We start from the raw sequence: 14,007 nt of genomic DNA on the forward strand, positions 1-14,007 counted from the left end.
AGAGAGAGAGAGAGAGAGAGAGAGAGAGAGAGAGAGAGAGAGAGAGACAGCCCTAGATGATTCATCACAATTCTTGCTTGATTGGCTGAATGCATAGTGCCACCACTTAATGAACAGTAGAGGTATTTGGAATGATGGAGATCTCAGAAGGATAATCAGGAATTCACTGCTTCTTGTATTATTGCAAAAATGGGTTCTCAAGAAGATCAAGAATGGATGAAACTTTTGGATTAATTACTAAGAAAGCAGTAGTTCTCCACCCATGGGATAGGATCCCCTTGGAGTTGCATATCAGATATCCTGCATATCAGGTATTTACACCATGATTCACAATAGTAGCAAAACTAGAGTTATGAAGTAGCAATGAAATAATTTTATGGTTGGGGTTTTCCACAGCATAAAGAACTGTATTAAAGGGTCACCGAATTATGAAATTTGAAAAGCACTAAAGTAGGGTTTTTTAAGCCCTGTAAATTGATGAGATGTTATGAACAGTAACACCAGTAGCAACATTGAGAAACTTCCACTTTCTTGGAAGATAACAAGCAGAGTTAGTATTTGAAGGTAGGGGGAAGAAGGTGGGATCAGAGAAGCTAAAAAGTGGGAGTATTACAAGAAATTTCAAGGCCTCTGAAAGATTGAGATGAAGGCACATTTCATGATACTAATTAACAAAGAGGAATTTCATTTGGGTATCATTGGGAGAAGAATGGCAGGTCAGTGATCTAGAAGGGAAATTATGGGGAGAAAAAAATATAGGTAATTCAAAATACTAGATTGTAACAGAGGTACCTACAGGAGACTATGTTTTAGGGATGCCTTTGTTTGGTTTGCTCTATAAGAGGACAATCAAGGTAAATTGGAAAATATTGATCTAGGAGCTGAACAGTAATAGGATCTGTGTTCAATATCCAGCATCTGTATGTTTGCTCACAACTATTCTTAACACCAATTACAAGAGATCTAATACCCTCTTCTGAGCAACTATGCATGTGATGCACATACATACATATAAACAAAACACTCAGATGCATTAAATAAAATAAAATAAAATGATAAAATCTTACCAGCTTATGATAACTCTCTAGGCTTGCAACAATGTCTATAAATTATGTCTTTTTCTCTGAGCTTTTGCCTATGGAAAGTTCTTTCTGTCATTTAGTTGTTGTTTGTTTGTTTGTTTGTTTGTTTGTTTGAGACAGGGTTTCTCTGTGTAGCCCTGGCTGTCCTGGAACTCACTCTGTAGACCAAGCTGGCCTCAAACTCAGAAATCCTCCTGCCTCTGCCTCCCGAGTGCTGGGATTAAAGGTGTGCTCCACCACCTGGCTCTTTCTGTCATTTCTTAAACACATATTAATAATACAGTTTCATGTTACTCTGGAGGCTAGGTTCCAAAGATAATGATCAAAGCATATATATTTGATCAATAATAATTGATCAAAGCATAGTATATTTGAATCAGTATTTCTGAACATTCTGTAAATTACTCAAAACATTAGTGGTGAAACATGGAATTTGAATCAACCATGAACTGTGTGAAGTTTCAATGCTTGTCTTGGAATCCTGGATTTGACACTTCCAAATTTTATGATGTCTAATGAAAACCTATATTCTAATTTTCCCACTTCCAAAATGGGTTAATTCAATATTGAGTGTATTCTGTATAATTCTGAGCGATCAGGACAATTCAGAAGATTCCAGTGTCTCCACACAGAACTATTTGCCACTTTTGCAGTTCAATTTGCATAGACTGTGAAAAACTCAGTGGATGCAGATTTCACCAAGAGAAGAAAGAAACAAACAAAAATTAACCTAACTTCATTAAAAGAAACCTTAAACACAAACACAACTAATATTATTAGATTTTCAATTGAGAATTCTGCCTTGTGCAATGAAAAGTATTTATATGCCCCAGTACAGGGGAACGCCAGGGCCAAAAAGTGGGAGTGGGTGGGTAGGGGGGTTGGAGGGGAGGGTATGAGGGACTTTTGGGATAGCATTGGAAATGTAAATGAGGAAAATACCTAATTAAAAAAAGGAAAAAAATGTATTTATAAAGCAGTTTTGATAAAGATTAGAGCCTTTTTATAAAATAATTTTACATTTTTCTTTCAGGTTTAAGTTAACTAGTAATTTTTCTTACATGGGACATCAGACTCATTTGAAGGGACAAAAATCAAATGAATTATATTCAACTGTACTTAAATTATTTGGCATATATTACCTAATAATTAACACTGGAAATACAATATCAAATATCCAATCACATTTCTAGCTGAGGCTGAATTTACTTTTATTTGAACAAAAATAATGTAACATAACAACACGAATATAAAAGCAGGATTTTTTACAAGACACTAACTTTACATCACTCATTAGAGACGCCATGAAATTAGAAAGCTATGCCATGAATAATGTTTCCCTTTATGCAAAGAGGTATTTTTAAACAATGTATTCCTCTTATGTCAATGTGTTATATAATATTTTTAAATTAAACCCATTTAACATTCAACAGTTTTAATTTCTGCCATGCTAAATAGTAATAGAATTCACATATCCTACCATTATCTGGGGTCCTTAGAAATTTACAGTATAGAAGCTCTCCTGAGACCTAAACATTCCTCATAGTACTATTATGTAGTTTAAAGCACTCAGTGCTCGTAAAGTCCTCCAAACAGCTCCCATATAGCATTGCACAGATGCTTGTTCCACAGTGCCTACAGGACCCTGTGTTATTTTTTGTTAGAAACAAGAAAGAACATGTTTAGTAATTGGAGGAATTAGGTCATATGGCGGTAACCGTAATAACACCCTATCTTCATATCCCTTTTACCTCCTTGTAAATTTGAAGAATAAATTCATAGCAATGCATAACCTGTAAAAACAAAATCTCTTAATTTTTAAAAATTTTTATTTATGCTTATTTTCCCCTCTCACTTGTCTCTATTCCACATTTCTCATTTTATTGTTTAATTTGAACACAGTAAATGAATTAACATTGCTTAACTATGTTTCATGTTACTGGGAGCCAAGAAGGAAATGATTTGTAAGACCTAGGATTTTCCTAAATTCAGTCTGATGAGGGACATAAAAACACATAAACAAACTAATCATAGGCTTGTATATAATATTTAGATGAAAATGAATAAGTAGCCATAGAGAAGCAGGCACCTACTTAGGGAAAAATTACTTCAAAATAAGAAATTAACCTTTAAAGGAATTGTAAAGATAGAAAACAAATTTCCAATTAGACAAAGATGAATATATTTCCACAAATGATTGTGCCATGGAGAGTGATAACAAACACTTAAAGTCTGTAAGTTTTAAATTTCATGTAAAAAGTTGGATGATGTTGGGAGAGTCATGAAAGGCAAGGGTGAAAGTGTTGGGGGGTCCTGATGGGGATGTCCCGTGCTGAACAGCTTCCTGGAGCCTTGCACACCTGCAGCAAGGCAAGTGTCTGAGAAGTGGTAGCATCTTACTGCCTTCCTCTGCTTTATCCCAAGTGGGATCCCTTGCCTATAAGCAGAGGAAGCTGTCTAGATTTGTCATGTTGTCATTGTTTTCCTTGATGCTAGTGGTGGTGCCAATGTTGGACACTCCTAGACCTCTAGACCATTCTGAAACTCACATGCAGAGTTCCTCTTGCTTCTGAAGTATCCAGGGGCCTATCAGAAGAATACATTAGACAAAATCAGCAGAGTAGAGTACCAAAGAACTGCAGAAACAGTCACTGGGTTCTCTGTGAAGGCCAAGCTGGTTGGAGAGAGCATGACAATATTTGGTGACATAACTGGGAAAATTGTGATGGGTACAGATATAAAAAAGATACCAATGTCCCAAAGTAACTTGCTGGGATAGAGGGAGAATAAGAGTGGGGGATGGCATTAATCAGACTGCATTTTGTATACACACACACACATGCACGGTTATACACACATACACACACATACACACACACACATGTACAGTTATACACACATACACACACACACATGCACGGTTATACACACATACACACACACACATACACACACACACACATACACACACATACAAACACACACACACAGCTATGAAATTGCCAAAGGACAAATTTAATAAAAAATTCAAAAATGGGCATTATTTATTAAGTTACTCTTAAAAATATAATATAAACAATACACACAAATATAACAGAGTCATAGAATAAGGCAAATATAGTATGCTTTTTAGGGAATTTATGTGATAGGCACATGGGACTTCTTTATTTTTACTGTTTTCTTCAAAGTCTGAGATGGTTTCACAATTAAAATTTCCCCCACATTTCTGAAGGTTTTTAAAAGGAGTAGTATTCTATCTCTGTTCTTGGCTTTGGCTTTGTTTTATTTGTGTGGTTTCACGCCACTTGCTGTGTAGTCCACTTTAAATGCAAATGCAGTCCTCTGAAATATCCTTCCAAGTAGCAGCGCCCCAGCACACAGAGTAGTCCATCAGCGCCCTGACCCACAGGGCAGTGCAGCAGCACCCTGGCACACAGGGGCAATGCAATAGTACCCTGGTACACAGGGCAGTGCAGCAGCACCCTGGCACACAGGGGCAATGCAACAGTACCCTGGTACACAGGACAGTGCACCAGTGGCCTGGTACACAGTGGCAGTGCCCAGCATGCAGCAGAAGTAACTAGCACTCAGTGATAGTACAGCAGTGTCTGAGCACACAGAGGCAGTACAGCAGTGTCCAAGCACACAGTGGGAGTACAGCAGTGCCCCAGTACACCATTCTGAAAGACAGATATTTTTGACTTTGACTTTCATAATGGAGAACAAAACAATATTAAATAAGACAAGACTTGACTAGCTGAGTTCATTAGTTTTTAGAGTTTAGAGTTTAGGATGTGTTTCATCACCCTTGTAAGAAACGTTTACATCTACTTTTCCTTCTCATTTCCTCAACACCATGGCCAGAGAAAACAGTACAGCAACACTTTCCTCTGAAGTACACTACAGTGCAGAGTTCCTCTGTATCCATGGGACACACAGCTACAGCAAGCTCCATTCTCACTTATGATCAGAGAATGCCAGAGAAGTGGGAGGCAGCACTCTGACAGCCTACCAACTTAATCAGACAGTAACTCAATCTTGCACCACAGGGCTTGTGACAGCGGCTGTTGTCCTTATAATTATGTTTCCTCAGGCAGTGGAGGGGAGTCCTGTGGTCAAGTGAGTGTGACTAGCCCATACTCCCTGCCGCAGGCTTGTTTGCAGGGGAGGTGGATGAAGCTATTCTCAGCTGCCCTTACAACCAGTTATAAATTACTTTCGGAGAGCTAAGGTCAAAGGCACGGGAAGAACGGAAAGTGACAATGGCAAGGATTTATGTGGCCCCTTCCTACAAGGAGTCCAAGCACTTCAGATATATGATCTAATTTGCCCTCCTCTGATCCCTGGGAAATAGAGGGCTTGTGGTGAGGCAGGTATGGAGCCTTTGGTTAACAACCTTGAATTATCAATAAGGCAGTGGTCTCTCTTCTCTATCATTTTTCCCTCTTTCTTTTAAAGTTAGCAAAGCTGATTGTCGTTTCTAGGATGGTTTCTAACCTTGTTTCCTGGATCCATTTGGCCAACATGGGTAAGGTAGTTAAGATGATTCTACATTTAGCAGAGTGCTTTTGACTTGATTGCTTGAGAAAGTGTCATACAGAAATCAAATGCACATTTACTATCAGGCTAAATAAACCAGTGGAGCTTGATATGAAGAAAATCTCTGTTATGATCATTTAAATAAAAGTTGTTAAATATTGACAGTTTAATCCTCATTGCTGAAGTATGTGCCCAGGATTGATTTCCATTGTATTTGTATCTACTGTGAGCTTTATGAATCCCTTCCATGAATAATAATTCAATTTTCTGTTGGTGGTACACATCTGAGCAGTCCACAGTCACTCAGAGTTTGCAGGAACATTGGCCTTGTTCTAGTTTTTCTGATTCCTGACCTTGGGCTCTGTCTCTGTGTAACACTGACTGTTGGCTACTTTTTCTCACACAAAGAACAATGGTGTTTAATCAGGTAGAAACAAACAGTGCAGAGGCAAAGAAGAAAGGTAGGACTAGAGAAGTTCACAAGACTGGTCAGGCATTTAAGTGTTTACATACTCCTCGCTGAGTAGGAGTGTGGGTGTATGTCTGTATGTGTGCATGTGTGTGCATGTAGTGTGTGTGTGTGTGTGTGTGTGTGTGTGTGTGTGTGATTATTTGAAGTTGTACAATTGTACAGAGCTACAAAATGATTTGAGGAGCCTGGATCTGGCATAGAGTATGTGACTATAACCAGGATTTTAGGAAAGTCATCCATAAGAAGAAATGAGTGAGGACAAAAGGAATTAAAAGCCAACAAAGGAAAGGAATTAAAAGCCAACAAAGGAAACATTGAGATTGGCTGAAAGTGATGTAAAAATCAGACTTATTCTATTTGAGCTCCTGGGAGAGGGAAGGGGTGTTTTCTGTAAGAGGATATTCTATAAGTTTAACATGCTCAATAGAAACCTACACATCCAAGAAAATTTGGGCAGCACAAATTTGCCTTGACTTTTGTTTCTTAAGTATTCAAAATTGGCAGTGTATGGGAAAAAGTGGCCCTGAGAGGAGTTGGGAAGTAATGAATATTATCAAAACACTCTGCATGAAACTCAAACCTTTCACAGAATTTAGAAAATAATAAATATACTTATGGTATATATGGTAAATATATATGACTTATTGTCTATATCCATATTTTTGAATATGAATACTTTATATATATTATAAATATTTATTTGTTTGTTTATATATTTGCTATAGTAGTCTAGAAACATCCCAGTTTTCAAATAAAGAAAAGCAAAAACAAAACCACTGGCACAGAAGATAAGATGCATTTAGCCAACAGCCTAATGGAATGTGATCAGGTGCTGATGCTGAAATTTAGCTTATAGACTTGGTTATCGAGTTAGTAGAGTTAAGAGTGGGAACAAAGGAAGAAAGCAGCAGGGAGTAGGTGCATTAAATGAGCTCTGTGGTCCACATGTGATAGAGAGCTATGTTTTAAGAATTTTTAAAAAAAATCAAAACTCCTTGCTTGTAAGCAAGACTATGTAATTCTAAGAAGTGCTTAGAATCCCAGTATTTTCAGGGATGATCAGGACATAATAGGCTATGCATAATTTCAGACAACCTTAGAATCTATTCTATGTTTTCATGCATTCTTAAGTCAAAATTTAGGAACAAATATGTCCCAATATTTATTTATGCCTGTTTATAGAAATTAAGTAAGTAAGATAGTTCATCCCTTAGATGTAAATAAGAATCCTGGATATAGATTACTTTATATCAAAGAACAAACTGACACTTGTAGATTGTAATTACAGGTGTATATTTGTTAGAGGAACACATCTTAGGGAATTTATATAAATTATACATGGTGGCTTATTAGGTTGACTTACACAAAAGGGATTTGGTATTCTAGCAATGACTTTTCTTATGCTAAAGGAGCTGAGAACTTGGGAGTGTTTCGTCCATGAAACTGGCAGCCTCAGCAGTCCCAATCTGATGCTGAAGGCCTGGGCTTGGGTACTCATCTCAGTGAAGGATAGCCGAGGCAGCTAGGATGAGACAGACATGTTCCTCAGCAGGAAGCACAGATTGCCTAAGCAGCCTGAGTTTTACTTAGATCTCTTCCTAGAGCTGCCTCCCACTGGAAGGTGAGATCTATTCTGCAGGTCAAGTGTCTGCCCTCAGTTTCTCCTTTCTGGAAATGTCCCTTCAGATTCACCATGGGACAGAACTTAGTGGACTTCAGAGACCATCAAATTGACAATCATGACGAACAAGAAAATGATCTGGAACACTAACTGCCTGGCACATGATGAACAAGAACACAAGATAGATTGGGAAGCCAAGGTTGGGGTTTTTGAGTTTCAGTGAGTATCATGGCTTATCTTTCCTTGTCCCATTTTCTTTCTTTCTCCTTCTTTTTGTTTTGATTACTATCTTTCTTCATCTAATACAAACACAAAAGTAATAGTTAAAAAAGTTAAAGTATCAGCTTTTATTTATTTTTATTAACATTTTTCTTAGAATTTATTGTCTTTTGAATTTTTCATTTTTTGTCTGAAACCAATCCTACTATATATACTATGTTGTGCATTAGTTAGCTCATGGGAACATGGTAATTAAGGAAATAGGTCCCTGCATTTATTTAGAGAGTAGAGAGTTTTCCTTGCAGTGAATTGCCTTTGTTTGAGAACACACTTGGATGGTAGTCCTTTTATAAATAGCAAGAAGAATCAAACAAACTCTGTACAAAGTAAAATGTAAAAATGACATCATTTTTTGAAGTTCCACAAAAATCTGAGCGAAAAAGGTGTGTGCTGATTTAAAAACAGTATTTATAAAACACAAAACAATTTTAAATCATAGTGGTCTTAAATAAATGAGTTAAACTGTAAATAGATGTGGCTTAATTCAAGCTACTCATATCAAAAGGCTTTAGAAGACAAATATAACCAATTTGATATGTGGAGTTAAAGGTATTGGGATTAATCTTAAAAAGAGAAATTACAAGAATCAATTACCAAGTATATTTGTAACCTGTGGTAATCACAGTTAGATTTGGGGCGAGGAAGGTTACCTTTGAACATAGTAAACAATTACAAATGGTGTGTGTGTGTGTGTATGCATGTATGTGTATGTGTGTGTATTTGGGAAGATAAAACTATCCCCCCCATACATACACACACAAATACAAACACACACATGAACACACACATGACACATTCTTTTCCATATGCAATGGTTTGCTCAGAACAGTAAAAAGGATATTGAGGTCATGAGAGCTGGCTGAACAGTTGAGAGTACTTGCTGTTCTTGCAAAGGACCCAGATTCAGTTCTGAGCACCCACTTGGGAGTTCATTTCTGTTTGTAACTACTAGTTGTTGTCTTCTCCTGGGCTTCATGGGTACCAGTCAGGTACCTGTCACACTGACATAAATGCAGGCCAAACATTCAGACATATTAAAATATAATTTAAAATTTAAAGAACAAACAAACAAACAAACAAACAAACAAACAAAAATATTTTAAATAAAACAGAGGTTGGTCTCATTATTTCCTTATATGGTACACTAGTAAGCTCATTTTGGGTATGAGAGGATACCATACCTGTCCACTTCTACAATATGTGAATGATTCTTTTGAATAAAACCTTTACTGTCAACTAGAAAGTAGTATAAATGGAACACATGCATAGTAATGAAATCCATCCAGCATATTGTACATCATAGACACTCAATACTCTAGTAACACAAGAGAGGACTTTTGGGCTCTGTCAACAAAACCTCAAATTAGGGCTCTGGTGAAACTTTCAGCTGGGACTAGTTGATGAGTTTTCTTCATTTGGGTTTTTTTTTTTCCTATCAACTCTGGTCTTTGTGTTTTTGAGATATTTCTAGACCCATATAATAGTTACCTTTGGGCTGTGCTCTTGATTTTAATGTACACTATAAAACTTTAGGCTTTTCATTCATAAAACATTAGATTTAATTAGAATTTTCCTCAGCCACACATTTATTGATCAGGTTAGTTAACCACCATCCTTCTTCACATTCATGAAAATGTAGGGACTGGCTGGAGGAAAGGCTGGCTCTTTCTCATGTGACTGAGCCTTACCTAGCAAAGAGCTAAAGCTGAAATGTCATTTTGATTTATGCTTTATCAAAGCTTCTTGAAAACTTCTGGGTGAATGTAGTCAAGAAGGATGTTTGCTCAATGTCTTGGCTCTACAAAAGTTAGAGAGATAGTGCCATCTATGCATTTTAGATAATCATAGGTGTTTAGTGTAGAAGACAAGTCTAGATATAGCTAGGAACACAATAAATATTTTCATAAGTCATAAATAATGATAACCTTTTTATTATCTCTAAAATTGTTTTACAGTCCAGTCATAATCTACCTCCTGTTCTGCCCTCCATCAGTTCCTCCCGCCATTCTTCCTTTCTCCATTTCCAAGAGGATGTACCCACATCCCCACACACCCCACAACCCCCACACTCTGCCAAGCCTCCCCATTCCCTGGGGCCTAAAGTCTCTCAAGAGTTAGGTGTGTCTTTTCTCCTTGAGGCCAGACTAAGCAGTCCTTTGCTATATTTGGGTCAGGGGCTTCTAACCAGCTAGTATATGTTGCCTGGAGGGTGTCTTGGTGTCTGAGATATCTTGGGGATCTAGGTTTGTTGAGACTGCTGGTATTCCTATCAGGTCACCCTCCTCCTCAAGTTTTTCCTGTCTTTCCCTAATTCAACCACAGGGGTCCCTGTCTTCAGACCATTGGTTGGGTGTAAGTATCTGTCTCTGTCTCAGTCAGATACTTGTTGGGTCTCTCAGAGGGCAGCCATGCTAGGCTTCTGTCTGTAACTACATCATAGCATCAGTAATAGTGTCAAGCCTTGAAACCTCCTCTGGAGCCTCTCCTTGGAGCTTTCCTAATTTGAGCCCATCATTGGACCTCCTTTACCTCCGTCTCTTCTCCACTTTTGTCCCCACAGTTCTTTTAGGCAGGAACAATTCTGGGTCAGAGTTTTTGACTGTGATGGTAACCACATCCATCCATTGTAAAGGAAAAGGGGAACATGATTAGGTATTGAGGTGTGAGGGCCTGCAGAATGAATGGAAATATACAACCACAGGAGGTGGAAGATGAGAAACCCTCTAGAATGTACCAGAGACCTGCATGGTGAGAAAAATCTCAAGACCCAAATGGAGGGACCTTAGATGAAATGTCCACCAGTGGGGAGAGGGAACTTGTAGAATCCACCTCAATTAATGATAATCATTAACACTACTGACCACTGGATGATCTAGCCTGTTTGATCCTTTTTAACATTAGAACAGAATACAGAATGTTTAGATAAATGCCCAGTGTCATAATTTCAAAAAATAAACAGCATTCTAACATTTCCTCTAAATGTGTCATTTTGAGCTTTACAATGACCACTTATCTTGCAATGGATAAATGGATAAAGGTGTTATCAGGGTCTATACATAGAGGGCTTGGTACTCAGGTTGACACCACTGGAAGGTGATGGAATGCTCAGAAAGTGAAGACTATTGGAGAGCTGTAGGCCATGGAGAATGTCTTAGTCAGGGTTTCTATTCCTGCACAAACATCGTGAACAAGAAGCAGGTTGGGGAGGAAATGGTTTATTAAGCTTACAATTCCATACTGCTGTTTATCACCAAGGAAGTTAGGACTGGAACTCAAGCAGGTCAAAAAGCAGGAGCTAATGCAGAAAGCCTTGGAGGGATGTTCTTTACTGGCTTGCTTCTGCTGGCTTGCTCAGCCTGCTCTCTTATAGAACCCAAGACTACCAGCCCAGAGATGGCACCACCCACAAGGAGGCCCTTCTCCATTAATCACTAATTAAGAAAATGCCTTAAAGCTGGATCTCGTGGAGGCATTTCCCCAACTGAAGCTCCTTTCTCTGTGATAACTCCAGCCTGTGTCAAGTTGACACAAAAAATAGCTAGTATAGAGAGTATCTTAGTTATTTTTTCTGTGATAAAAACCTTTGCCAAAAGTAACTCATGGGAGAGTTTATTTTGTTTCTCAGTTTGAGGTTATGGTTCTTGTGGTTTGGAAACTCTGGTAGCAGGAGCAAAAGACAGTTGACCACACTACACACATGGTCAGAAAGCAGATAATGGTTACTCCATTCTTTCTTTTTATTTGCTCCATGCTTCATGTTAGTCTTTCTTCCTCAACTAAGCTAATGTAGATAACACTTAGACTCTTAACACAATCATGACAGTCCCTCACACATAAGCCTCACAGTTAAGTCAATATAGATAAACCTTTATACATATGCTCAGACTCTAACCCAATTTAGACAATCCATCATACTCACAACCAACTATAATCCAATCTAGGCAATCCATCACACACATGAACAATCTACAGTCCAATTTAGGTAGTCCCTCACAGGATCACCTGGATATTTGTCTTCTAGATGATTCTAAATGGATTCTATAAAGTTAACAGCCAATACTAACTGTCACAGGGTGTGTGCCCCTTCAAAGGACTGTATAACACTAGTTTCTCCTTCTGCACTTGTCCCTTGGTAGGTGATGTATGTGTTTTCCTTTGCAGCGTGTTCTTCAACCAGCAAGAATATAAGAATCTTCTTTGTCTTGGGTGATTCCTCTAAAACTGTAAGTCCGAATAACCCTTTTTTTTCATAAATTAGTTAGTTTAGATATTTCATGATAGTAACAGAAAACCCACTAACAAATGGGTGCCCACCGAATCTTTGCTATTGGCATTCTTTGTGGTACCTTGCTGTTATCTTAGACTTCTTCACATCTGGTTTTCTTTGTACTTGACAGACACTGGTCATTTATAAGCTCTGGAATGTTTACATGTTCCCAATTGAAGTTTTGAACACTCAACGTTTAGTATAAACACTAGTAAACTATTCCTACTTAGTTAAAACCCATGTGGATTTTACTTAGGAACTAGACTCCTAAGTATACTTAAGGAGACTTAATTTCTTCATCAAGTTAACAACATAATGCATAGGCGTATACTTGAGGCGTTGGGAGAAGCTTTCTAAGCCTTTGAAGTTAACAACCACAATGACTTAAATGGACATTACTAATTGAATTAAAAATTGTAGGAATATTCTAGCCAGTAGGTACCTGATTTTAATTGTTTATAGTCAAATAAGTGTGTGCTCTTTTTTTACTTTCCAGTCAGAGACAATGAAAAGATACAATTAGAATGCACAAAACAAGAGTATACCATTATCTGAACAATGAAAAGTAAAGCTATTTTTGCAATTCTGGGAAATCGTTCTGAACATAGTTGCAAGGAGAGCAGTCTGAGTTTTTTCCAATCTAAAATAAGCATTTTTATAGCAAAACTCTGTGTGTGTGTGTTAGTGTGTGTTTATCTTCACAATAACTCTCTCCATGGAAGGTGTCCCCATGTTCCTTTCTCTTTGCCAATTCCTTTTTCTTCCTCCAGGCAGTTATTTCCTAGTAATGTTGAATTCACCATTTCCTGCAGCTGTAAATGCAGTATTCTATTAGCTAATCAATTGTTGGAATTGATTGGCAGATAAGGGTTGACCATAACCAGGGAGAGGAAATGAGAGTCTATGGATTTCCCTTCTTCATTATGTTTGTAAAGTAATTTGAACTTGCTCCTGCCAGCATTAACAGCCTTGCTCATTTTGTGTTTTACCTTCCCAAAGGCCTTGCAGAATAGAGGGCACTGTGCACATCCGACCAAGGCCCTGACTGGCTCATTCGGCTTTGATTCTTGTCTGCAGCTAATGGCTGTGTTGAACTGTTTCTGAAACATCTTTTACTTTTCCACTTCCATTTCAAGCAGCATCATTGCAGAAATAAGTCCCTTGACTAAATCTTAAAGGATGGGCAGCGGATAATTATGGAAAGGGATGGAAAAGAAAGGACATGGTTTTCCTGTAACTTTCATAGGCCTTAGAAGTTATAACTGCTGTTGAGGCCCTACTTCCCAAAGAGGTAAATACCTGTGTAACTACACTCTTTATGCATAGTTTTCAAAAAAAGTATTATATATGAACATATATGTGAACACACAATACCTATATGGTATACTGGCTAAATTGTTTGTTTGTTTGTTGTTTGTTTTTTTGTCATGTTCACATAAGTTAGATTCATCTGTGAAGAAGGAATTTCAATTGAGATAATCCTTTACCAAATGATCTAAAAGTAAATCTGTGTGGGAATTTTCTTGCCTGATTATTATGTGGGAAGGACTAGCTCACTGTGTGTAGTGCTAGCTCCTGAGCAAATGGTACTCTGAAGTTTAAAAAACATTTGAGTGAGCCACAGAGAGCACTCTACTCCTCTACTCTCTCTGCTTCAGTCCCTGCCTCTAGTTCCTGCTTTGAATTCCTTCCATGACTTCCCTCACTGATGTACTATGATGATGGGGAAATGTAAGCCAAATTAAAC

General features: G+C 37.8%; 1 long non-coding RNA gene across 1 annotated transcript in view; it reads left to right on the forward strand.

Annotated features, from left to right (window-relative positions):
- The window catches only part of LOC115032770, a 67,716-nt gene extending 55,496 nt beyond the window's left edge, over window positions 1-12,220 (forward strand). Inside the window, exons 2-3 of the long non-coding RNA XR_003838392.1 lie at window positions 7,780-7,933; window positions 12,155-12,220. This is a non-coding gene — a long non-coding RNA (uncharacterized LOC115032770). The remainder of the gene's footprint in view (window positions 1-7,779; window positions 7,934-12,154) is intronic.
- The last annotated feature ends 1,787 nt before the right edge of the window (window positions 12,221-14,007 follow it).

Source organism: Mus caroli, chromosome 12 (assembly GCF_900094665.2).
Source record: "Mus caroli chromosome 12, CAROLI_EIJ_v1.1, whole genome shotgun sequence".
NCBI classification, from domain to species: domain Eukaryota; kingdom Metazoa; phylum Chordata; class Mammalia; order Rodentia; family Muridae; genus Mus; species Mus caroli.